This window comes from Pseudophryne corroboree, chromosome 3 (assembly GCF_028390025.1).
Source record: "Pseudophryne corroboree isolate aPseCor3 chromosome 3, aPseCor3.hap2, whole genome shotgun sequence".
In the NCBI taxonomy this organism is placed as follows: domain Eukaryota; kingdom Metazoa; phylum Chordata; class Amphibia; order Anura; family Myobatrachidae; genus Pseudophryne; species Pseudophryne corroboree.
This window is the reverse complement of record NC_086446.1, coordinates 546,742,835-546,769,947: the sequence shown is the minus strand read 5'-3', so window position 1 is coordinate 546,769,947 and position 27,113 is coordinate 546,742,835. Positions and strand designations below refer to the sequence as shown.

The 27,113-nt window shown below is 33.4% G+C and overlaps 11 non-coding genes across 11 annotated transcripts; all 11 read right to left on the bottom strand.

Annotated features, from left to right (window-relative positions):
- Nucleotides 1–579: 579 nt before the first annotated feature.
- On the bottom strand, nucleotides 580–661 carry TRNAL-UAG (transfer RNA leucine (anticodon UAG)). Its single transcript has one exon. It is a non-coding gene; the product is annotated as a tRNA-Leu (tRNA).
- An 869-nt stretch (nucleotides 662–1,530) lies between these two features.
- Nucleotides 1,531–1,612, bottom strand: TRNAL-UAG (transfer RNA leucine (anticodon UAG)). The gene has a single exon. It is a non-coding gene; the product is annotated as a tRNA-Leu (tRNA).
- Nucleotides 1,613–3,639: 2,027 nt separating this feature from the next.
- On the bottom strand, nucleotides 3,640–3,721 carry TRNAL-UAG (transfer RNA leucine (anticodon UAG)). Its single transcript has one exon. It is a non-coding gene; the product is annotated as a tRNA-Leu (tRNA).
- Nucleotides 3,722–4,589: 868 nt separating this feature from the next.
- On the bottom strand, nucleotides 4,590–4,671 carry TRNAL-UAG (transfer RNA leucine (anticodon UAG)). Its single transcript has one exon. It is a non-coding gene; the product is annotated as a tRNA-Leu (tRNA).
- Nucleotides 4,672–6,699: 2,028 nt separating this feature from the next.
- TRNAL-UAG (transfer RNA leucine (anticodon UAG)) lies at nucleotides 6,700–6,781 on the bottom strand. Its single transcript has one exon. It is a non-coding gene; the product is annotated as a tRNA-Leu (tRNA).
- An 869-nt stretch (nucleotides 6,782–7,650) lies between these two features.
- Nucleotides 7,651–7,732, bottom strand: TRNAL-UAG (transfer RNA leucine (anticodon UAG)). Its single transcript has one exon. It is a non-coding gene; the product is annotated as a tRNA-Leu (tRNA).
- Nucleotides 7,733–9,760: 2,028 nt separating this feature from the next.
- TRNAL-UAG (transfer RNA leucine (anticodon UAG)) lies at nucleotides 9,761–9,842 on the bottom strand. The gene has a single exon. It is a non-coding gene; the product is annotated as a tRNA-Leu (tRNA).
- A 4,135-nt stretch (nucleotides 9,843–13,977) lies between these two features.
- Nucleotides 13,978–14,059, bottom strand: TRNAL-UAG (transfer RNA leucine (anticodon UAG)). The gene has a single exon. It is a non-coding gene; the product is annotated as a tRNA-Leu (tRNA).
- Nucleotides 14,060–17,135: 3,076 nt separating this feature from the next.
- Nucleotides 17,136–17,217, bottom strand: TRNAL-UAG (transfer RNA leucine (anticodon UAG)). The gene has a single exon. It is a non-coding gene; the product is annotated as a tRNA-Leu (tRNA).
- A 4,135-nt stretch (nucleotides 17,218–21,352) lies between these two features.
- On the bottom strand, nucleotides 21,353–21,434 carry TRNAL-UAG (transfer RNA leucine (anticodon UAG)). The gene has a single exon. It is a non-coding gene; the product is annotated as a tRNA-Leu (tRNA).
- Nucleotides 21,435–24,510: 3,076 nt separating this feature from the next.
- Nucleotides 24,511–24,592, bottom strand: TRNAL-UAG (transfer RNA leucine (anticodon UAG)). Its single transcript has one exon. It is a non-coding gene; the product is annotated as a tRNA-Leu (tRNA).
- Nucleotides 24,593–27,113: the final 2,521 nt, after the last annotated feature.

Here is a 27,113-nt window from a genome sequence, read left to right as displayed (position 1 = left end):
TTGAAATTATGATAAACTGTTTTAAAATCTAGGGCAGATGATGAATTTTTTAACCTACCAATATTTTATTTTAGCAGCTTAGTGGCCTTAGACCGCTCGGCCATGGTACCACATGGACACTCTTAGCTCACAGATCTGGGCCATATAGCTCAGATTACAGTACAAACATTTTCATTTTGTTTTAAATAAATACTTAAAAAGAAGTGTCATACCAAAAGTGTTTAAGTTATGTACAAAATGTTTTGGAAGGTTAAAAAAGTACATAAATTGACATCAAATATTAATGAGAAAGGATTTTTTTATTATCGATTTGCTGTTTAGTAGAGAAAAACACTTTGACATCAATTACTTATTTTTTCTTAGGAAAAATAATTATGGCGGCAGTAGGTTTTGATCCAAAGCCTCCAAAGAAACTGGAACCTTAATCCAGCACCTTAGACACTGCTGATTTTTAGCTCATGCATCTGGATCATATCAATCAGATATTGAGGAGAAAGTACTTTATTATTATTGTTTTTCTTATTAGTGGAGAAAAACACATTGCCGTCACTGACTGACGTTGTCATAGTAAAATCATTACGGCAGCAGTGGGATTTGAACCAACGCCTCCAGAGAGACTGGAGCCTAAATCCAGCACCTTAGACCGCTCGGCCATGCTACCACATGGACCTGTCTGACTGAAAGCTCACAGTTCTGGATCATATAGTTGAGATTACAGGAAAAAAATGTGTTGTTTTAAATCATTACTTGAAAAGAAGTGTCATGTTACAAGTGTTTAAAATACAAAAAGTTAAGGAAGGATAAAAAAGGTACAAAATTAGTAGACAATATTAATGAGTAAGGATTTTTTTTATTGATTTGCTGTTTAGTAGAGTAAAACACTTTGACATCAATGAATGTCATTTTCTCTTGAAAATAATTATGGCAGCAGTGGGATTTGAACCCTGGAGCCTTAATCCAATGCCTTAGAATGCTCAGCCATGCTACCACATGTCTATTTTGGCTCCAAAGCTCATAGTTTATTATTTTACATATTATTTTTAAAGTTTGAGAAGACTCTTGAAATTATGATAAACTGTTATAAAATCTAGGACAGATGATGAACTTTTCAACCTTCCAATATTTTACTTTAGCAACTTAGTGGCCTTAGACTGCTCGTCCATGGTATCACATGGACACTCTTAGCTCACAGATCTGGGTCATATAGCTCAGATTACAGTAAAAACATTTTTTTAAATCAATATTTAAAAAGAAGTGTAATGCAAAAAGTATTTAAATTATGTACAAAACGTTTTGGAAGGTTAAAAAAGTACATAAATTTAATATAAAATATCAATGAGAAAGGACATTTTTCTCTAAAGAATCTGGAACCTTAATCTAGCACTTTAGACACTGTTGATTTTTAGCTAATGCATCTGGATCATATTGATCAGATGTTGAGGAGTAAGGACTTTATTATTATTGGTTTTCTTATTAGTGGATAAAAACACATTGCCATCACTGACTGACGTTGTCATAGTAAAATCATTACGGCAGCAGTGGGATTTGAACCAACGCCTCCAGAGAGACTGGAGCCTAAATCCAGCACCTTAGACCGCTCGGCCATGCTACCACATGGACCTGTCTGACTGAAAGCTCACAGTTCTGGATCATATAGTTGAGATTACAGGAAAAAAATGTGTTGTTTTAAATCATTACTTGAAAATAAGTGTCATGTTACAAGTGTTTAAAATACAAAAAGTTAAGGAAGGATTAAAATGGTACAAAATTAGTAGACAATATTAATGAGTAAGGATTTTTTTATTGATTTGCTGTTTAGTAGAGTAAAACACTTTGACATCAATGAATGTCATTTTCTCTTGAAAATAATTATGGCAGCAATGGGATTTGAACCCTGGAGCCTTAATCCAGTGCCTTAGAATGCTCGGCCATGCTACCACATGTCTATTTTGGCTCCAAAGCTCATAGTTTTTTATTTTACATATTATTTTTAAAGTTTGAGAAGACTCTTGAAATTATGATAAACTGTTATAAAATCTAGGACAGATGATGAACTTTTCAACCTTCCAATATTTTACTTTAGCAACTTAGTGGCCTTAGACTGCTTGTCCATGGTAGCACATGGACACTCTTAGCTCACAGATCTGGGTCATATAGCTCAGATTACAGTAAAAACATTTTTTTAAATCAATATTTAAAAAGAAGTGTAATGCAAAAAGTGTTTAAATTATGTACAAAACGTTTTGGAAGGTTAAAAAAGTACATAAATTGAATATAAAATATCAATGAGAAAGGACATTTTTATTATTGATTTGCTGTTTAGTAGAGAAAAACACTTTGACATCAATCACTTATTTTTTCTCAGGGAAAATAATTATGGAGGCAGTAGGTTTTGTACCAATTCCTCCAAAGAATCTGGAACCTTAATCCAGCACCTTAGACACTGCTGATTTTTAGCTAATGCATCTGGATCATATTGATCAGATGTTGAGGAGTAAGGACTTTATTATTATAGATTTTCTTATTAGTGGAGAAAAACACATTGCCATCACTGACTGATGTTGTCATAGTAAAATCATTATGGCAGCAGTTGGATTTGAGCCCACGCCTCCAGAGAGACTGGAGCCTAAATCCAGCGCATTAGACCGCTCGGCCATGCTACCAAATGGACCCTTCTGACTGAAAGCTCACAGTTCTGGATCATATAGTTGAGATTACAGGAAAAAAATGTGTAGTTTTAAATCAATACTTGAAAAGAAGTGTCATGTTAAAAGTGTTTAAAATACAAAAATTTTAAAAAGGTACAAAATTAGCAGACAATATTAATTAGAAAGGATTTTTTATTATTGACTTGCTGTTTAGTGGAGAAAAACACTGACATCAATGACAGTCGTTTTCTCTTGAAAATTATTATGACAGCAGTGGAATTTGAACCCATGCCTTCAACAGTCTGGAGCCTTAATGCAGCGTCTTAGACCGCTCAGCCACATTTCTACCTTTACTCCACAGCTCATAGTTTAAAATTTTACATATTATTTTTACATTTTGAGAAGACTTGAAATTATGATAAACTGTTTTAAAATCTAGGGCAGATGATGAATTTTTTAACCTACAGTACCAATATTTTATTTTAGCAGCTTAGTGGCCTTAGACCGCTCGGCCATGGTACCACATGGACACTCTTAGCTCACAGATCTGGGCCATATAGCTCAGATTACAGTACAAACATTTTCATTTTGTTTTAAATAAATACTTAAAAAGAAGTGTCATACCAAAAGTGTTTAAGTTATGTACAAAATGTTTTGGAAGGTTAAAAAAGTACATAAATTGACATCAAATATTAATGAGAAAGGATTTTTTTATTATCGATTTGCTGTTTAGTAGAGAAAAACACTTTGACATCAATTACTTATTTTTTCTTAGGAAAAATAATTATGGCGGCAGTAGGTTTTGATCCAAAGCCTCCAAAGAAACTGGAACCTTAATCCAGCACCTTAGACACTGCTGATTTTTAGCTCATGCATCTGGATCATATCAATCAGATATTGAGGAGAAAGTACTTTATTATTATTGTTTTTCTTATTAGTGGAGAAAAACACATTGCCATCACTGACTGACGTTGTCATAGTAAAATCATTACGGCAGCAGTGGGATTTGAACCAACGCCTCCAGAGAGACTGGAGCCTAAATCCAGCACCTTAGACCGCTCGGCCATGCTACCACATAGACCTGTCTGACTGAAAGCTCACAGTTCTGGATCATATAGTTGAGATTACAGGAAAAAAATGTGTTGTTTTAAATCATTACTTGAAAAGAAGTGTCATGTTACAAGTGTTTAAAATACAAAAAGTTAAGGAAGGATAAAAAAGGTACAAAATTAGTAGACAATATTAATGAGTAAGGATTTTTTTTATTGATTTGCTGTTTAGTAGAGTAAAACACTTTGACATCAATGAATGTCATTTTCTCTTGAAAATAATTATGGCAGCAGTGGGATTTGAACCCTGGAGCCTTAATCCAATGCCTTAGAATGCTCAGCCATGCTACCACATGTCTATTTTGGCTCCAAAGCTCATAGTTTATTATTTTACATATTATTTTTAAAGTTTGAGAAGACTCTTGAAATTATGATAAACTGTTATAAAATCTAGGACAGATGATGAACTTTTCAACCTTCCAATATTTTACTTTAGCAACTTAGTGGCCTTAGACTGCTCGTCCATGGTATCACATGGACACTCTTAGCTCACAGATCTGGGTCATATAGCTCAGATTACAGTAAAAAAAAAAATTAAATCAATATTTAAAAAGAAGTGTAATGCAAAAAGTATTTAAATTATGTACAAAACGTTTTGGAAGGTTAAAAAAGTACATAAATTTAATATAAAATATCAATGAGAAAGGACATTTTTCTCTAAAGAATCTGGAACCTTAATCTAGCACTTTAGACACTGTTGATTTTTAGCTAATGCATCTGGATCATATTGATCAGATGTTGAGGAGTAAGGACTTTATTATTATTGGTTTTCTTATTAGTGGATAAAAACACATTGCCATCACTGACTGACGTTGTCATAGTAAAATCATTACGGCAGCAGTGGGATTTGAACCAACGCCTCCAGAGAGACTGGAGCCTAAATCCAGCACCTTAGACCGCTCGGCCATGCTACCACATGGACCTGTCTGACTGAAAGCTCACAGTTCTGGATCATATAGTTGAGATTACAGGAAAAAAATGTGTTGTTTTAAATCATTACTTGAAAATAAGTGTCATGTTACAAGTGTTTAAAATACAAAAAGTTAAGGAAGGATTAAAATGGTACAAAATTAGTAGACAATATTAATGAGTAAGGATTTTTTTTATTGATTTGCTGTTTAGTAGAGTAAAACACTTTGACATCAATGAATGTCATTTTCTCTTGAAAATAATTATGGCAGCAATGGGATTTGAACCCTGGAGCCTTAATCCAGTGCCTTAGAATGCTCGGCCATGCTACCACATGTCTATTTTGGCTCCAAAGCTCATAGTTTATTATTTTACATATTATTTTTAAAGTTTGAGAAGACTCTTGAAATTATGATAAACTGTTATAAAATCTAGGACAGATGATGAACTTTTCAACCTTCCAATATTTTACTTTAGCAACTTAGTGGCCTTAGACTGCTTGTCCATGGTAGCACATGGACACTCTTAGCTCACAGATCTGGGTCATATAGCTCAGATTACAGTAAAAACATTTTTTTAAATCAATATTTAAAAAGAAGTGTAATGCAAAAAGTGTTTAAATTATGTACAAAACGTTTTGGAAGGTTAAAAAAGTACATAAATTGAATATAAAATATCAATGAGAAAGGACATTTTTATTATTGATTTGCTGTTTAGTAGAGAAAAACACTTTGACATCAATCACTTATTTTTTCTCAGGGAAAATAATTATGGAGGCAGTAGGTTTTGTACCAATTCCTCCAAAGAATCTGGAACCTTAATCCAGCACCTTAGACACTGCTGATTTTTAGCTAATGCATCTGGATCATATTGATCAGATGTTGAGGAGTAAGGACTTTATTATTATAGATTTTCTTATTAGTGGAGAAAAACACATTGCCATCACTGACTGATGTTGTCATAGTAAAATCATTATGGCAGCAGTTGGATTTGAGCCCACGCCTCCAGAGAGACTGGAGCCTAAATCCAGCGCATTAGACCGCTCGGCCATGCTACCAAATGGACCCTTCTGACTGAAAGCTCACAGTTCTGGATCATATAGTTGAGATTACAGGAAAAAAATGTGTAGTTTTAAATCAATACTTGAAAAGAAGTGTCATGTTAAAAGTGTTTAAAATACAAAAATTTTAAAAAGGTACAAAATTAGCAGACAATATTAATTAGAAAGGATTTTTTATTATTGACTTGCTGTTTAGTGGAGAAAAACACTGACATCAATGACAGTCGTTTTCTCTTGAAAATTATTATGACAGCAGTGGAATTTGAACCCATGCCTTCAACAGTCTGGAGCCTTAATGCAGCGTCTTAGACCGCTCAGCCACATTTCTACCTTTACTCCACAGCTCATAGTTTAAAATTTTACATATTATTTTTACATTTTGAGAAGACTTGAAATTATGATAAACTGTTTTAAAATCTAGGGCAGATGATGAATTTTTTAACCTACAGTACCAATATTTTATTTTAGCAGCTTAGTGGCCTTAGACCGCTCGGCCATGGTACCACATGGACACTCTTAGCTCACAGATCTGGGCCATATAGCTCAGATTACAGTACAAACATTTTCATTTTGTTTTAAATAAATACTTAAAAAGAAGTGTCATACCAAAAGTGTTTAAGTTATGTACAAAATGTTTTGGAAGGTTAAAAAAGTACATAAATTGACATCAAATATTAATGAGAAAGGATTTTTTTATTATCGATTTGCTGTTTAGTAGAGAAAAACACTTTGACATCAATTACTTATTTTTTCTTAGGAAAAATAATTATGGCGGCAGTAGGTTTTGATCCAAAGCCTCCAAAGAAACTGGAACCTTAATCCAGCACCTTAGACACTGCTGATTTTTAGCTCATGCATCTGGATCATATCAATCAGATATTGAGGAGAAAGTACTTTATTATTATTGTTTTTCTTATTAGTGGAGAAAAACACATTGCCATCACTGACTGACGTTGTCATAGTAAAATCATTACGGCAGCAGTGGGATTTGAACCAACGCCTCCAGAGAGACTGGAGCCTAAATCCAGCACCTTAGACCGCTCGGCCATGCTACCACATAGACCTGTCTGACTGAAAGCTCACAGTTCTGGATCATATAGTTGAGATTACAGGAAAAAAATGTGTTGTTTTAAATCATTACTTGAAAAGAAGTGTCATGTTACAAGTGTTTAAAATACAAAAAGTTAAGGAAGGATAAAAAAGGTACAAAATTAGTAGACAATATTAATGAGTAAGGATTTTTTTTATTGATTTGCTGTTTAGTAGAGTAAAACACTTTGACATCAATGAATGTCATTTTCTCTTGAAAATAATTATGGCAGCAGTGGGATTTGAACCCTGGAGCCTTAATCCAATGCCTTAGAATGCTCAGCCATGCTACCACATGTCTATTTTGGCTCCAAAGCTCATAGTTTATTATTTTACATATTATTTTTAAAGTTTGAGAAGACTCTTGAAATTATGATAAACTGTTATAAAATCTAGGACAGATGATGAACTTTTCAACCTTCCAATATTTTACTTTAGCAACTTAGTGGCCTTAGACTGCTCGTCCATGGTATCACATGGACACTCTTAGCTCACAGATCTGGGTCATATAGCTCAGATTACAGTAAAAAAAAAAAATTAAATCAATATTTAAAAAGAAGTGTAATGCAAAAAGTATTTAAATTATGTACAAAACGTTTTGGAAGGTTAAAAAAGTACATAAATTTAATATAAAATATCAATGAGAAAGGACATTTTTCTCTAAAGAATCTGGAACCTTAATCTAGCACTTTAGACACTGTTGATTTTTAGCTAATGCATCTGGATCATATTGATCAGATGTTGAGGAGTAAGGACTTTATTATTATTGGTTTTCTTATTAGTGGATAAAAACACATTGCCATCACTGACTGACGTTGTCATAGTAAAATCATTACGGCAGCAGTGGGATTTGAACCAACGCCTCCAGAGAGACTGGAGCCTAAATCCAGCACCTTAGACCGCTCGGCCATGCTACCACATGGACCTGTCTGACTGAAAGCTCACAGTTCTGGATCATATAGTTGAGATTACAGGAAAAAAATGTGTTGTTTTAAATCATTACTTGAAAATAAGTGTCATGTTACAAGTGTTTAAAATACAAAAAGTTAAGGAAGGATTAAAATGGTACAAAATTAGTAGACAATATTAATGAGTAAGGATTTTTTTTATTGATTTGCTGTTTAGTAGAGTAAAACACTTTGACATCAATGAATGTCATTTTCTCTTGAAAATAATTATGGCAGCAATGGGATTTGAACCCTGGAGCCTTAATCCAGTGCCTTAGAATGCTCGGCCATGCTACCACATGTCTATTTTGGCTCCAAAGCTCATAGTTTATTATTTTACATATTATTTTTAAAGTTTGAGAAGACTCTTGAAATTATGATAAACTGTTATAAAATCTAGGACAGATGATGAACTTTTCAACCTTCCAATATTTTACTTTAGCAACTTAGTGGCCTTAGACTGCTTGTCCATGGTAGCACATGGACACTCTTAGCTCACAGATCTGGGTCATATAGCTCAGATTACAGTAAAAACATTTTTTTAAATCAATATTTAAAAAGAAGTGTAATGCAAAAAGTGTTTAAATTATGTACAAAACGTTTTGGAAGGTTAAAAAAGTACATAAATTGAATATAAAATATCAATGAGAAAGGACATTTTTATTATTGATTTGCTGTTTAGTAGAGAAAAACACTTTGACATCAATCACTTATTTTTTCTCAGGGAAAATAATTATGGAGGCAGTAGGTTTTGTACCAATTCCTCCAAAGAATCTGGAACCTTAATCCAGCACCTTAGACACTGCTGATTTTTAGCTAATGCATCTGGATCATATTGATCAGATGTTGAGGAGTAAGGACTTTATTATTATAGATTTTCTTATTAGTGGAGAAAAACACATTGCCATCACTGACTGATGTTGTCATAGTAAAATCATTATGGCAGCAGTTGGATTTGAGCCCACGCCTCCAGAGAGACTGGAGCCTAAATCCAGCGCATTAGACCGCTCGGCCATGCTACCAAATGGACCCTACTGACTGAAAGCTCACAGTTCTGGATCATATAGTTGAGATTACAGGAAAAAAATGTGTAGTTTTAAATCAATACTTGAAAAGAAGTGTCATGTTAAAAGTGTTTAAAATACAAAAATTTTAAAAAGGTACAAAATTAGCAGACAATATTAATTAGAAAGGATTTTTTATTATTGACTTGCTGTTTAGTGGAGAAAAACACTGACATCAATGACAGTCGTTTTCTCTTGAAAATTATTATGACAGCAGTGGAATTTGAACCCATGCCTTCAACAGTCTGGAGCCTTAATGCAGCGTCTTAGACCGCTCAGCCACATTTCTACCTTTACTCCACAGCTCATAGTTTAAAATTTTACATATTATTTTTACATTTTGAGAAGACTTGAAATTATGATAAACTGTTTTAAAATCTAGGGCAGATGATGAATTTTTTAACCTACAGTACCAATATTTTATTTTAGCAGCTTAGTGGCCTTAGACCGCTCGGCCATGGTACCACATGGACACTCTTAGCTCACAGATCTGGGCCATATAGCTCAGATTACAGTACAAACATTTTCATTTTGTTTTAAATAAATACTTAAAAAGAAGTGTCATACCAAAAGTGTTTAAGTTATGTACAAAATGTTTTGGAAGGTTAAAAAAGTACATAAATTGACATCAAATATTAATGAGAAAGGATTTTTTTATTATCGATTTGCTGTTTAGTAGAGAAAAACACTTTGACATCAATTACTTATTTTTTCTTAGGAAAAATAATTATGGCGGCAGTAGGTTTTGATCCAAAGCCTCCAAAGAAACTGGAACCTTAATCCAGCACCTTAGACACTGCTGATTTTTAGCTCATGCATCTGGATCATATCAATCAGATATTGAGGAGAAAGTACTTTATTATTATTGTTTTTCTTATTAGTGGAGAAAAACACATTGCCATCACTGACTGACGTTGTCATAGTAAAATCATTACGGCAGCAGTGGGATTTGAACCAACGCCTCCAGAGAGACTGGAGCCTAAATCCAGCACCTTAGACCGCTCGGCCATGCTACCACATGGACCTGTCTGACTGAAAGCTCACAGTTCTGGATCATATAGTTGAGATTACAGGAAAAAAATGTGTTGTTTTAAATCATTACTTGAAAAGAAGTGTCATGTTACAAGTGTTTAAAATACAAAAAGTTAAGGAAGGATAAAAAAGGTACAAAATTAGTAGACAATATTAATGAGTAAGGATTTTTTTTATTGATTTGCTGTTTAGTAGAGTAAAACACTTTGACATCAATGAATGTCATTTTCTCTTGAAAATAATTATGGCAGCAGTGGGATTTGAACCCTGGAGCCTTAATCCAATGCCTTAGAATGCTCAGCCATGCTACCACATGTCTATTTTGGCTCCAAAGCTCATAGTTTATTATTTTACATATTATTTTTAAAGATTGAGAAGACTCTTGAAATTATGATAAACTGTTATAAAATCTAGGACAGATGATGAACTTTTCAACCTTCCAATATTTTACTTTAGCAACTTAGTGGCCTTAGACTGCTCATCCATGGTACCACATGGACACTCTTAGCTCACAGATCTGGGTCATATAGCTCAGATTACAGTAAAAAAAAAATTAAATCAATATTTAAAAAGAAGTGTAATGCAAAAAGTATTTAAATTATGTACAAAACGTTTTGGAAGGTTAAAAGAGTACATAAATTTAATATAAAATATCAATGAGAAAGGACATTTTTATTATTGATTTGCTGTTTAGTAGAGAAAAACACTTTGACATCAATCACTTATTTTTTCTCAGGGAAAATAATTTATGGCGGCAGTAGGTTTTGTACCAATTCCTCCAAAGAATCTGGAACCTTAATCCAGCACCTTAGACACTGCTGATTTTTAGCTAATGCATCTGGATCATATTGATCAGATGTTGAGGAGTAAGGACTTTATTATTATTGATTTTCTTATTAGTGGAGAAAAACACATTGCCATCACTGACTGATGTTGTCATAGTAAAATCATTATGGCAGCAGTTGGATTTGAGCCCACGCCTCCAGAGAGACTGGAGCCTAAATCCAGCGCATAAGACCGCTCGGCCATGCTACCAAATGGACCCTTCAGACTGAAAGCTCACAGTTCTGGATCATATAGTTGAGATTACAGGAAAAAAATGTGTAGTTTTAAATCAATACTTGAAAAGAAGTGTCATGTTAAAAGTGTTTAAAATACAAAAATTTAAAAAAGGTACAAAATTAGCAGACAATATTAATTAGAAAGTATTTTTTATTATTGACTTGCTGTTTAGTGGAGAAAAACACTGACATCAATGACAGTCGTTTTCTCTTGAAAATTGTTATGACAGCAGTGGAATTTGAACCCATGCCTTCAAACAGTCTGGAGCCTTAATGCAGCGTCTTAGACCGCTCAGCCACATTTCTACCTTGACTCCATAGCTCATAATTTAAAATTTTACATATTATTTTTACATTTTGAGAAGACTCTTGAAATTATGATAAACTGTTTTAAAATCTAGGGCAGATGATGAATTTTTTAACTTACCAATATTTTATTTTAGCAGCTTAGTGGCCTTAGACCGCTCGGCCATGGTACCACATGGACACTCTTAGCTCACAGATCTGGGCCATATAGCTCAGATTACAGTACAAACATTTTCATTTTGTTTTAAATAAATACTTAAAAAGAAGTGTCATACCAAAAGTGTTTAAGTTATGTACAAAATGTTTTGGAAGGTTAAAAAAGTACATAAATTGACATAAAATATTAATGAAAAAGGATTTTTTTATTATTCATTTGCTGTTTAGTAGAGAAAAACACTTTGACATCAATTACTTATTTTTTCTTAGGAAAAATAATTATGGCGGCAGTAGGTTTTGATCCAAAGCCTCCAAAGAAACTAGAACCTTAATCCAGCACCTTAGACACTGCTGATTTTTAGCTCATGCATCTGGATCATATCAATCAGATATTGAGGAGAAAGTACTTTATTATTATTGTTTTTTTTATTAGTGGAGAAAAACACATTGCCATCACTGACTGATGCTTTCATAGTAAAATCATTATGGAAGCAGTGGGATTCTAACCCACGCCTCCAGAGAGACTGGAACCTAAATCCAGTGCCTTAGACCGCTCGCCCTTGCTACCACATGGGTACTTCTGACTCAAAGCTCAGAGTTCTGGATCATATAGTTGAGATTACAGGAAAAAAATGTGTTGTTTTAAATCATTACTTGAAAATAAGTGTCATGTTACAAGTGTTTAAAATACAAAAAGTTAAGGAAGGATTAAAATGGTACAAAATTAGTAGACAATATTAATGAGTAAGGATTTTTTTTATTGATTTGCTGTTTAGTAGAGTAAAACACTTTGACATCAATGAATGTCATTTTCTCTTGAAAATAATTATGGCAGCAATGGGATTTGAACCCTGGAGCCTTAATCCAGTGCCTTAGAATGCTCGGCCATGCTACCACATGTCTATTTTGGCTCCAAAGCTCATAGTTTATTATTTTACATATTATTTTTAAAGTTTGAGAAGACTCTTGAAATTATGATAAACTGTTATAAAATCTAGGACAGATGATGAACTTTTCAACCTTCCAATATTTTACTTTAGCAACTTAGTGGCCTTAGACTGCTTGTCCATGGTAGCACATGGACACTCTTAGCTCACAGATCTGGGTCATATAGCTCAGATTACAGTAAAAACATTTTTTTAAATCAATATTTAAAAAGAAGTGTAATGCAAAAAGTGTTTAAATTATGTACAAAACGTTTTGGAAGGTTAAAAAAGTACATAAATTGAATATAAAATATCAATGAGAAAGGACATTTTTATTATTGATTTGCTGTTTAGTAGAGAAAAACACTTTGACATCAATCACTTATTTTTTCTCAGGGAAAATAATTATGGAGGCAGTAGGTTTTGTACCAATTCCTCCAAAGAATCTGGAACCTTAATCCAGCACCTTAGACACTGCTGATTTTTAGCTAATGCATCTGGATCATATTGATCAGATGTTGAGGAGTAAGGACTTTATTATTATTGATTTTCTTATTAGTGGAGAAAAACACATTGCCATCACTGACTGATGTTGTCATAGTAAAATCATTATGGCAGCAGTTGGATTTGAGCCCACGCCTCCAGAGAGACTGAAGCCTAAATCCAGCGCATTAGACCGCTCGGCCATGCTACCAAATGGACCCTTCTGACTGAAAGCTCACAGTTCTGGATCATATAGTTGAGATTACAGGAAAAAAATGTGTAGTTTTAAATCAATACTTGAAAAGAAGTGTCATGTTAAAAGTGTTTAAAATACAAAAATTTTAAAAAGGTACAAAATTAGCAGACAATATTAATTAGAAAGGATTTTTTATTATTGACTTGCTGTTTAGTGGAGAAAAACACTGACATCAATGACAGTCGTTTTCTCTTGAAAATTATTATGACAGCAGTGGAATTTGAACCCATGCCTTCAACAGTCTGGAGCCTTAATGCAGCGTCTTAGACCGCTCAGCCACATTTCTACCTTTACTCCACAGCTCATAGTTTAAAATTTTACATATTATTTTTACATTTTGAGAAGACTTGAAATTATGATAAACTGTTTTAAAATCTAGGGCAGATGATGAATTTTTTAACCTACAGTACCAATATTTTATTTTAGCAGCTTAGTGGCCTTAGACCGCTCGGCCATGGTACCACATGGACACTCTTAGCTCACAGATCTGGGCCATATAGCTCAGATTACAGTACAAACATTTTCATTTTGTTTTAAATAAATACTTAAAAAGAAGTGTCATACCAAAAGTGTTTAAGTTATGTACAAAATGTTTTGGAAGGTTAAAAAAGTACATAAATTGACATCAAATATTAATGAGAAAGGATTTTTTTATTATCGATTTGCTGTTTAGTAGAGAAAAACACTTTGACATCAATTACTTATTTTTTCTTAGGAAAAATAATTATGGCGGCAGTAGGTTTTGATCCAAAGCCTCCAAAGAAACTGGAACCTTAATCCAGCACCTTAGACACTGCTGATTTTTAGCTCATGCATCTGGATCATATCAATCAGATATTGAGGAGAAAGTACTTTATTATTATTGTTTTTCTTATTAGTGGAGAAAAACACATTGCCATCACTGACTGACGTTGTCATAGTAAAATCATTACGGCAGCAGTGGGTTTTGAACCAACGCCTCCAGAGAGACTGGAGCCTAAATCCAGCACCTTAGACCGCTCGGCCATGCTACCACATGGACCTGTCTGACTGAAAGCTCACAGTTCTGGATCATATAGTTGAGATTACAGGAAAAAAATGTGTTGTTTTAAATCATTACTTGAAAAGAAGTGTCATGTTACAAGTGTTTAAAATACAAAAAGTTAAGGAAGGATAAAAAAGGTACAAAATTAGTAGACAATATTAATGAGTAAGGATTTTTTTTATTGATTTGCTGTTTAGTAGAGTAAAACACTTTGACATCAATGAATGTCATTTTCTCTTGAAAATAATTATGGCAGCAGTGGGATTTGAACCCTGGAGCCTTAATCCAATGCCTTAGAATGCTCAGCCATGCTACCACATGTCTATTTTGGCTCCAAAGCTCATAGTTTATTATTTTACATATTATTTTTAAAGATTGAGAAGACTCTTGAAATTATGATAAACTGTTATAAAATCTAGGACAGATGATGAACTTTTCAACCTTCCAATATTTTACTTTAGCAACTTAGTGGCCTTAGACTGCTCGTCCATGGTACCACATGGACACTCTTAGCTCACAGATCTGGGTCATATAGCTCAGATTACAGTAAAAAAAAAATTAAATCAATATTTAAAAAGAAGTGTAATGCAAAAAGTATTTAAATTATGTACAAAACGTTTTGGAAGGTTAAAAGAGTACATAAATTTAATATAAAATATCAATGAGAAAGGACATTTTTATTATTGATTTGCTGTTTAGTAGAGAAAAACACTTTGACATCAATCACTTATTTTTTCTCAGGGAAAATAATTTATGGCGGCAGTAGGTTTTGTACCAATTCCTCCAAAGAATCTGGAACCTTAATCCAGCACCTTAGACACTGCTGATTTTTAGCTAATGCATCTGGATCATATTGATCAGATGTTGAGGAGTAAGGACTTTATTATTATTGATTTTCTTATTAGTGGAGAAAAACACATTGCCATCACTGACTGATGTTGTCATAGTAAAATCATTATGGCAGCAGTTGGATTTGAGCCCACGCCTCCAGAGAGACTGGAGCCTAAATCCAGCGCATAAGACCGCTCGGCCATGCTACCAAATGGACCCTTCAGACTGAAAGCTCACAGTTCTGGATCATATAGTTGAGATTACAGGAAAAAAATGTGTAGTTTTAAATCAATACTTGAAAAGAAGTGTCATGTTAAAAGTGTTTAAAATACAAAAATTTAAAAAAGGTACAAAATTAGCAGACAATATTAATTAGAAAGGATTTTTTATTATTGACTTGCTGTTTAGTGGAGAAAAACACTGACATCAATGACAGTCGTTTTCTCTTGAAAATTGTTATGACAGCAGTGGAATTTGAACCCATGCCTTCAAACAGTCTGGAGCCTTAATGCAGCGTCTTAGACCGCTCAGCCACATTTCTACCTTGACTCCATAGCTCATAATTTAAAATTTTACATATTATTTTTACATTTTGAGAAGACTTGAAATTATGATAAACTGTTTTAAAATCTAGGGCAGATGATGAATTTTTTAACTTACCAATATTTTATTTTAGCAGCTTAGTGGCCTTAGACCGCTCGGCCATGGTACCACATGGACACTCTTAGCTCACAGATCTGGGCCATATAGCTCAGATTACAGTACAAACATTTTCATTTTGTTTTAAATAAATACTTAAAAAGAAGTGTCATACCAAAAGTGTTTAAGTTATGTACAAAATGTTTTGGAAGGTTAAAAAAGTACATAAATTGACATAAAATATTAATGAAAAAGGATTTTTTTATTATTCATTTGCTGTTTAGTAGAGAAAAACACTTTGACATCAATTACTTATTTTTTCTTAGGAAAAATAATTATGGCGGCAGTAGGTTTTGATCCAAAGCCTCCAAAGAAACTAGAACCTTAATCCAGCACCTTAGACACTGCTGATTTTTAGCTCATGCATCTGGATCATATCAATCAGATATTGAGGAGAAAGTACTTTATTATTATTGTTTTTTTTATTAGTGGAGAAAAACACATTGCCATCACTGACTGATGCTTTCATAGTAAAATCATTATGGAAGCAGTGGGATTCTAACCCACGCCTCCAGAGAGACTGGAACCTAAATCCAGTGCCTTAGACCGCTCGCCCTTGCTACCACATGGGTACTTCTGACTCAAAGCTCAGAGTTCTGGATCATATAGTTGAGATTACAGGAAAAAAATGTGTTGTTTTAAATCATTACTTGAAAAGAAGTGTCATGTTACAAGTGTTTAAAATACAAAAAGTTAAGGAAGGATAAAAAAGGTACAAAATTAGTAGACAATATTAATGAGTAAAGATTTTTTTTATTGATTTGCTGTTTAGTAGAGTAAAACACTTTGACATCAATGAATGTCATTTTCTCTTGAAAATAATTATGGCAGCGATGGGATTTGAACCCTGGAGCCTTAATCCAGTGCCTTAGACCGCTCGGCCATGCTACCACATGTCCATTTTGGCTCCAAAGCTCATAGTTTATTATTTTACATATTATTTTTAAAGTTTGAGAAGACTCTTGAAATTGTGATAAACTGTCTTACAATCTAGGACAGATGATGAACTTTTCAACCTTCCAATATTTTACTTTAGCAACTTAGTGGCCTTAGACTGCTCGTCCATGGTACCACATGGACACTCTTAGCTCACAGATCTGGGTCATATAGCTCAGATTACAGTAAAAACATTTTTTTTAAATCAATATTTAAAAAGAAGTGTAATGCAAAAAGTGTTTCAATTATGTACAAAACGTTTTGGAACGTTAAAAAAGTACATCAATTGAATATAAAATATCAATGAGAAAGGAAATTTTTATTATTGATTTGCTGTTTAGTAGAGAAAAACACTTTGACATCAATCACTTATTTTTTCTCAGGGAAAATAATTATGGCGGCAGTAAGTTTTGTACCAATTCCTCTAAAGAATCTGGAACCTTAATCTAGCACTTTAGACACTGTTGATTTTTAGCTAATGCATCTGGATCATATTGATCAGATGTTGAGGAGTAAGGACTTTATTATTATTGATTTTCTTATTAGTGGATAAAAACACATTGCCATCACTGACTGACGTTGTCATAGTAAAATCATTACGGCAGCAGTGGGATTTGAACCAACGCCTCCAGAGAGACTGGAGCCTAAATCCAGCACCTTAGACCGCTCGGCCATGCTACCACATGGACCTGTCTGACTGAAAGCTCACAGTTCTGGATCATATAGTTGAGATTACAGGAAAAAAATGTGTTGTTTTAAATCATTACTTGAAAAGAAGTGTCATGTTACAAGTGTTTAAAATACAAAAAGTTAAGGAAGGATTAAAATGGTACAAAATTAGTAGACAATATTAATGAGTAAGGATTTTTTTTATTGATTTGCTGTTTAGTAGAGTAAAACACTTTGACATCAATGAATGTCATTTTCTCGTGAAAATAATTATGGCAGCAGTGGGATTTTAACCCTGGAGCCTTAATCCAATGCCTTAGAATGCTCAGCCATGCTACCACATGTCTATTTTGGCTCCAAAGCTCATAGTTTATTATTTTACATATTATTTTTAAAGTTTGAGAAGACTCTTGAAATTATGATAAACTGTTATAAAATCTAGGACAGATGATGAACTTTTCAACCTTCCAATATTTTACTTTAGCAACTTAGTGGCCTTAGACTGCTCGTCCATGGTACCACATGGACACTCTTAGCTCACAGATCTGGGTCATATAGCTCAGATTACAGTAAAAAAAAAATTAAATCAATATTTAAAAAGAAGTGTAATGCAAAAAGTATTTAAATTATGTACAAAACGTTTTGGAAGGTTAAAAGAGTACATAAATTTAATATAAAATATCAATGAGAAAGGACATTTTTATTATTGATTTGCTGTTTAGTAGAGAAAAACACTTTGACATCAATCACTTATTTTTTCTCAGGGAAAATAATTTATGACGGCAGTAGGTTTTGTACCAATTCCTCCAAAGAATCTGGAACCTTAATCCAGCACCTTAGACACTGCTGATTTTTAGCTAATGCATCTGGATCATATTGATCAGATGTTGAGGAGTAAGGACTTTATTATTATTGATTTTCTTATTACTGGAGAAAAACACATTGCCATCACTGACTGATGTTGTCATAGTAAAATCATTATGGCAGCAGTTGGATTTGAGCCCACGCCTCCAGAGAGACTGGAGCCTAAATCCAGCGCATAAGACCGCTCGGCCATGCTACCAAATGGACCCTTCAGACTGAAAGCTCACAGTTCTGGATCATATAGTTGAGATTACAGGAAAAAAATGTGTAGTTTTAAATCAATACTTGAAAAGAAGTGTCATGTTAAAAGTGTTTAAAATACAAAAATTTAAAAAAGGTACAAAATTAGCAGACAATATTAATTAGAAAGGATTTTTTATTATTGACTTGCTGTTTAGTGGAGAAAAACACTGACATCAATGACAGTCGTTTTCTCTTGAAAATTGTTATGACAGCAGTGGAATTTGAACCCATGCCTTCAAACAGTCTGGAGCCTTAATGCAGCGTCTTAGACCGCTCAGCCACATTTCTACCTTGACTCCATAGCTCATAGTTTAAAATTTTACATATTATTTTTACATTTTGAGAAGACTCTTGAAATTATGATAAACTGTTTTAAAATCTAGGGCAGATGATGAATTTTTTAACTTACCAATATTTTATTTTAGCAGCTTAGTGGCCTTAGACCGCTCGGCCATGGTACCACATGGACACTCTTAGCTCACAGATCTGGGCCATATAGCTCAGATTACAGTACAAACATTTTCATTTTGTTTTAAATAAATACTTAAAAAGAAGTGTCATACCAAAAGTGTTTAAGTTATGTACAAAATGTTTTGGAAGGTTAAAAAAGTACATAAATTGACATAAAATATTAATGAAAAAGGATTTTTTTATTATTCATTTGCTGTTTAGTAGAGAAAAACACTTTGACATCAATTACTTATTTTTTCTTAGGAAAAATAATTATGGCGGCAGTAGGTTTTGATCCAAAGCCTCCAAAGAAACTAGAACCTTAATCCAGCACCTTAGACACTGCTGATTTTTAGCTCATGCATCTGGATCATATCAATCAGATATTGAGGAGAAAGTACTTTATTATTATTGTTTTTTTTATTAGTGGAGAAAAACACATTGCCATCACTGACTGATGCTTTCATAGTAAAATCATTATGGAAGCAGTGGGATTCTAACCCACGCCTCCAGAGAGACTGGAACCTAAATCCAGTGCCTTAGACCGCTCGCCCTTGCTACCACATGGGTACTTCTGACTCAAAGCTCAGAGTTCTGGATCATATAGTTGAGATTACAGGAAAAAAATGTGTTGTTTTAAATCATTACTTGAAAATAAGTGTCATGTTACAAGTGTTTAAAATACAAAAAGTTAAGGAAGGATTAAAATGGTACAAAATTAGTAGACAATATTAATGAGTAAGGATTTTTTTTATTGATTTGCTGTTTAGTAGAGTAAAACACTTTGACATCAATGAATGTCATTTTCTCTTGAAAATAATTATGGCAGCAATGGGATTTGAACCCTGGAGCCTTAATCCAGTGCCTTAGAATGCTCGGCCATGCTACCACATGTCTATTTTGGCTCCAAAGCTCATAGTTTATTATTTTACATATTATTTTTAAAGTTTGAGAAGACTCTTGAAATTATGATAAACTGTTATAAAATCTAGGACAGATGATGAACTTTTCAACCTTCCAATATTTTACTTTAGCAACTTAGTGGCCTTAGACTGCTTGTCCATGGTAGCACATGGACACTCTTAGCTCACAGATCTGGGTCATATAGCTCAGATTACAGTAAAAACATTTTTTTAAATCAATATTTAAAAAGAAGTGTAATGCAAAAAGTGTTTAAATTATGTACAAAACGTTTTGGAAGGTTAAAAAAGTACATAAATTGAATATAAAATATCAATGAGAAAGGACATTTTTATTATTGATTTGCTGTTTAGTAGAGAAAAACACTTTGACATCAATCACTTATTTTTTCTCAGGGAAAATAATTATGGAGGCAGTAGGTTTTGTACCAATTCCTCCAAAGAATCTGGAACCTTAATCCAGCACCTTAGACACTGCTGATTTTTAGCTAATGCATCTGGATCATATTGATCAGATGTTGAGGAGTAAGGACTTTATTATTATTGATTTTCTTATTAGTGGAGAAAAACACATTGCCATCACTGACTGATGTTGTCATAGTAAAATCATTATGGCAGCAGTTGGATTTGAGCCCACGCCTCCAGAGAGACTGAAGCCTAAATCCAGCGCATTAGACCGCTCGGCCATGCTACCAAATGGACCCTTCTGACTGAAAGCTCACAGTTCTGGATCATATAGTTGAGATTACAGGAAAAAAATGTGTAGTTTTAAATCAATACTTGAAAAGAAGTGTCATGTTAAAAGTGTTTAAAATACAAAAATTTTAAAAAGGTACAAAATTAGCAGACAATATTAATTAGAAAGGATTTTTTATTATTGACTTGCTGTTTAGTGGAGAAAAACACTGACATCAATGACAGTCGTTTTCTCTTGAAAATTATTATGACAGCAGTGGAATTTGAACCCATGCCTTCAACAGTCTGGAGCCTTAATGCAGCGTCTTAGACCGCTCAGCCACATTTCTACCTTTACTCCACAGCTCATAGTTTAAAATTTTACATATTATTTTTACATTTTGAGAAGACTTGAAATTATGATAAACTGTTTTAAAATCTAGGGCAGATGATGAATTTTTTAACCTACAGTACCAATATTTTATTTTAGCAGCTTAGTGGCCTTAGACCGCTCGGCCATGGTACCACATGGACACTCTTAGCTCACAGATCTGGGCCATATAGCTCAGATTACAGTACAAACATTTTCATTTTGTTTTAAATAAATACTTAAAAAGAAGTGTCATACCAAAAGTGTTTAAGTTATGTACAAAATGTTTTGGAAGGTTAAAAAAGTACATAAATTGACATCAAATATTAATGAGAAAGGATTTTTTTATTATCGATTTGCTGTTTAGTAGAGAAAAACACTTTGACATCAATTACTTATTTTTTCTTAGGAAAAATAATTATGGCGGCAGTAGGTTTTGATCCAAAGCCTCCAAAGAAACTGGAACCTTAATCCAGCACCTTAGACACTGCTGATTTTTAGCTCATGCATCTGGATCATATCAATCAGATATTGAGGAGAAAGTACTTTATTATTATTGTTTTTCTTATTAGTGGAGAAAAACACATTGCCATCACTGACTGACGTTGTCATAGTAAAATCATTACGGCAGCAGTGGGTTTTGAACCAACGCCTCCAGAGAGACTGGAGCCTAAATCCAGCACCTTAGACCGCTCGGCCATGCTACCACATGGACCTGTCTGACTGAAAGCTCACGGTTCTGGATCATATAGTTGAGATTACAGGAAAAAAATGTGTTGTTTTAAATCATTACTTGAAAAGAAGTGTCATGTTACAAGTGTTTAAAATACAAAAAGTTAAGGAAGGATAAAAAAGGTACAAAATTAGTAGACAATATTAATGAGTAAGGATTTTTTTTATTGATTTGCTGTTTAGTAGAGTAAAACACTTTGACATCAATGAATGTCATTTTCTCTTGAAAATAATTATGGCAGCAGTGGGATTTGAACCCTGGAGCCTTAATCCAATGCCTTAGAATGCTCAGCCATGCTACCACATGTCTATTTTGGCTCCAAAGCTCATAGTTTATTATTTTACATATTATTTTTAAAGATTGAGAAGACTCTTGAAATTATGATAAACTGTTATAAAATCTAGGACAGATGATGAACTTTTCAACCTTCCAATATTTTACTTTAGCAACTTAGTGGCCTTAGACTGCTCGTCCATGGTACCACATGGACACTCTTAGCTCACAGATCTGGGTCATATAGCTCAGATTACAGTAAAAAAAAAATTAAATCAATATTTAAAAAGAAGTGTAATGCAAAAAGTATTTAAATTATGTACAAAACGTTTTGGAAGGTTAAAAGAGTACATAAATTTAATATAAAATATCAATGAGAAAGGACATTTTTATTATTGATTTGCTGTTTAGTAGAGAAAAACACTTTGACATCAATCACTTATTTTTTCTCAGGGAAAATAATTTATGGCGGCAGTAGGTTTTGTACCAATTCCTCCAAAGAATCTGGAACCTTAATCCAGCACCTTAGACACTGCTGATTTTTAGCTAATGCATCTGGATCATATTGATCAGATGTTGAGGAGTAAGGACTTTATTATTATTGATTTTCTTATTAGTGGAGAAAAACACATTGCCATCACTGACTGATGTTGTCATAGTAAAATCATTATGGCAGCAGTTGGATTTGAGCCCACGCCTCCAGAGAGACTGGAGCCTAAATCCAGCGCATAAGACCGCTCGGCCATGCTACCAAATGGACCCTTCAGACTGAAAGCTCACAGTTCTGGATCATATAGTTGAGATTACAGGAAAAAAATGTGTAGTTTTAAATCAATACTTGAAAAGAAGTGTCATGTTAAAAGTGTTTAAAATACAAAAATTTAAAAAAGGTACAAAATTAGCAGACAATATTAATTAGAAAGGATTTTTTATTATTGACTTGCTGTTTAGTGGAGAAAAACACTGACATCAATGACAGTCGTTTTCTCTTGAAAATTGTTATGACAGCAGTGGAATTTGAACCCATGCCTTCAAACAGTCTGGAGCCTTAATGCAGCGTCTTAGACCGCTCAGCCACATTTCTACCTTGACTCCATAGCTCATAATTTAAAATTTTACATATTATTTTTACATTTTGAGAAGACTTGAAATTATGATAAACTGTTTTAAAATCTAGGGCAGATGATGAATTTTTTAACTTACCAATATTTTATTTTAGCAGCTTAGTGGCCTTAGACCGCTCGGCCATGGTACCACATGGACACTCTTAGCTCACAGATCTGGGCCATATAGCTCAGATTACAGTACAAACATTTTCATTTTGTTTTAAATAAATACTTAAAAAGAAGTGTCATACCAAAAGTGTTTAAGTTATGTACAAAATGTTTTGGAAGGTTAAAAAAGTACATAAATTGACATAAAATATTAATGAAAAAGGATTTTTTTATTATTCATTTGCTGTTTAGTAGAGAAAAACACTTTGACATCAATTACTTATTTTTTCTTAGGAAAAATAATTATGGCGGCAGTAGGTTTTGATCCAAAGCCTCCAAAGAAACTAGAACCTTAATCCAGCACCTTAGACACTGCTGATTTTTAGCTCATGCATCTGGATCATATCAATCAGATATTGAGGAGAAAGTACTTTATTATTATTGTTTTTTTTATTAGTGGAGAAAAACACATTGCCATCACTGACTGATGCTTTCATAGTAAAATCATTATGGAAGCAGTGGGATTCTAACCCACGCCTCCAGAGAGACTGGAACCTAAATCCAGTGCCTTAGACCGCTCGCCCTTGCTACCACATGGGTACTTCTGACTCAAAGCTCAGAGTTCTGGATCATATAGTTGAGATTACAGGAAAAAAATGTGTTGTTTTAAATCATTACTTGAAAAGAAGTGTCATGTTACAAGTGTTTAAAATACAAAAAGTTAAGGAAGGATAAAAAAGGTACAAAATTAGTAGACAATATTAATGAGTAAAGATTTTTTTTATTGATTTGCTGTTTAGTAGAGTAAAACACTTTGACATCAATGAATGTCATTTTCTCTTGAAAATAATTATGGCAGCGATGGGATTTGAACCCTGGAGCCTTAATCCAGCGCCTTAGACCGCTCGGCCATGCTACCACATGTCCATTTTGGCTCCAAAGCTCATAGTTTATTATTTTACATATTATTTTTAAAGTTTGAGAAGACTCTTGAAATTGTGATAAACTGTCTTACAATCTAGGACAGATGATGAACTTTTCAACCTTCCAATATTTTACTTTAGCAACTTAGTGGCCTTAGACTGCTCGTCCATGGTACCACATGGACACTCTTAGCTCACAGATCTGGGTCATATAGCTCAGATTACAGTAAAAACATTTTTTTTAAATCAATATTTAAAAAGAAGTGTAATGCAAAAAGTGTTTCAATTATGTACAAAACGTTTTGGAACGTTAAAAAAGTACATCAATTGAATATAAAATATCAATGAGAAAGGAAATTTTTATTATTGATTTGCTGTTTAGTAGAGAAAAACACTTTGACATCAATCACTTATTTTTTCTCAGGGAAAATAATTATGGCGGCAGTAAGTTTTGTACCAATTCCTCTAAAGAATCTGGAACCTTAATCTAGCACTTTAGACACTGTTGATTTTTAGCTAATGCATCTGGATCATATTGATCAGATGTTGAGGAGTAAGGACTTTATTATTATTGATTTTCTTATTAGTGGATAAAAACACATTGCCATCACTGACTGACGTTGTCATAGTAAAATCATTACGGCAGCAGTGGGATTTGAACCAACGCCTCCAGAGAGACTGGAGCCTAAATCCAGCACCTTAGACCGCTCGGCCATGCTACCACATGGACCTGTCTGACTGAAAGTTCACAGTTCTGGATCATATAGTTGAGATTACAGGAAAAAAATGTGTTGTTTTAAATCATTACTTGAAAAGAAGTGTCATGTTACAAGTGTTTAAAATACAAAAAGTTAAGGAAGGATTAAAATGGTACAAAATTAGTAGACAATATTAATGAGTAAGGATTTTTTTTATTGATTTGCTGTTTAGTAGAGTAAAACACTTTGACATCAATGAATGTCATTTTCTCTTGAAAATAATTATGGCAGCAGTGGGATTTTAACCCTGGAGCCTTAATCCAATGCCTTAGAATGCTCAGCCATGCTACCACATGTCTATTTTGGCTCCAAAGCTCATAGTTTATTATTTTACATATTATTTTTAAAGTTTGAGAAGACTCTTGAAATTATGATAAACTGTTATAAAATCTAGGACAGATGATGAACTTTTCAACCTTCCAATATTTTACTTTAGCAACTTAGTGGCCTTAGACTGCTCGTCCATGGTACCACATGGACACTCTTAGCTCACAGATCTGGGTCATATAGCTCAGATTACAGTAAAAAAAAAATTAAATCAATATTTAAAAAGAAGTGTAATGCAAAAAGTATTTAAATTATGTACAAAACGTTTTGGAAGGTTAAAAGAGTACATAAATTTAATATAAAATATCAATGAGAAAGGACATTTTTATTATTGATTTGCTGTTTAGTAGAGAAAAACACTTTGACATCAATCACTTATTTTTTCTCAGGGAAAATAATTTATGACGGCAGTAGGTTTTGTACCAATTCCTCCAAAGAATCTGGAACCTTAATCCAGCACCTTAGACACTGCTGATTTTTAGCTAATGCATCTGGATCATATTGATCAGATGTTGAGGAGTAAGGACTTTATTATTATTGATTTTCTTATTACTGGAGAAAAACACATTGCCATCACTGACTGATGTTGTCATAGTAAAATCATTATGGCAGCAGTTGGATTTGAGCCCACGCCTCCAGAGAGACTGGAGCCTAAATCCAGCGCATAAGACCGCTCGGCCATGCTACCAAATGGACCCTTCAGACTGAAAGCTCACAGTTCTGGATCATATAGTTGAGATTACAGGAAAAAAATGTGTAGTTTTAAATCAATACTTGAAAAGAAGTGTCATGTTAAAAGTGTTTAAAATACAAAAATTTAAAAAAGGTACAAAATTAGCAGACAATATTAATTAGAAAGGATTTTTTATTATTGACTTGCTGTTTAGTGGAGAAAAACACTGACATCAATGACAGTCGTTTTCTCTTGAAAATTGTTATGACAGCAGTGGAATTTGAACCCATGCCTTCAAACAGTCTGGAGCCTTAATGCAGCGTCTTAGACCGCTCAGCCACATTTCTACCTTGACTCCATAGCTCATAGTTTAAAATTTTACATATTATTTTTACATTTTGAGAAGACTCTTGAAATTATGATAAACTGTTTTAAAATCTAGGGCAGATGATGAATTTTTTAACTTACCAATATTTTATTTTAGCAGCTTAGTGGCCTTAGACCGCTCGGCCATGGTACCACATGGACACTCTTAGCTCACAGATCTGGGCCATATAGCTCAGATTACAGTACAAACATTTTCATTTTGTTTTAAATAAATACTTAAAAAGAAGTGTCATACCAAAAGTGTTTAAGTTATGTACAAAATGTTTTGGAAGGTTAAAAAAGTACATAAATTGACATAAAATATTAATGAAAAAGGATTTTTTTATTATTCATTTGCTGTTTAGTAGAGAAAAACACTTTGACATCAATTACTTATTTTTTCTTAGGAAAAATAATTATGGCGGCAGTAGGTTTTGATCCAAAGCCTCCAAAGAAACTAGAACCTTAATCCAGCACCTTAGACACTGCTGATTTTTAGCTCATGCATCTGGATCATATCAATCAGATATTGAGGAGAAAGTACTTTATTATTATTGTTTTTTTTATTAGTGGAGAAAAACACATTGCCATCACTGACTGATGCTTTCATAATAAAATCATTATGGCAGCAGTGGGATTCTAACCCACGCCTCCAGAGAGACTGGAACCTAAATCCAGTGCCTTAGACCGCTCGCCCTTGCTACCACATGGGTACTTCTGACTCAAAGCTCAGAGTTCTGGATCATATAGTTGAGATTACAGGAAAAAAATGTGTTGTTTTAAATCATTACTTGAAAAGAAGTGTCATGTTACAAGTGTTTAAAATACAAAAAGTTAAGGAAGGATAAAAAAGGTACAAAATTAGTAGACAATATTAATGAGTAAAGATTTTTTTTATTGATTTGCTGTTTAGTAGAGTAAAACACTTTGACATCAATGAATGTCATTTTCTCTTGAAAATAATTATGGCAGCGATGGGATTTGAACCCTGGAGCCTTAATCCAGCGCCTTAGACCGCTCGGCCATGCTACCACATGTCCATTTTGGCTCCAAAGCTCATAGTTTATTATTTTACATATTATTTTTAAAGTTTGAGAAGACTCTTGAAATTGTGATAAA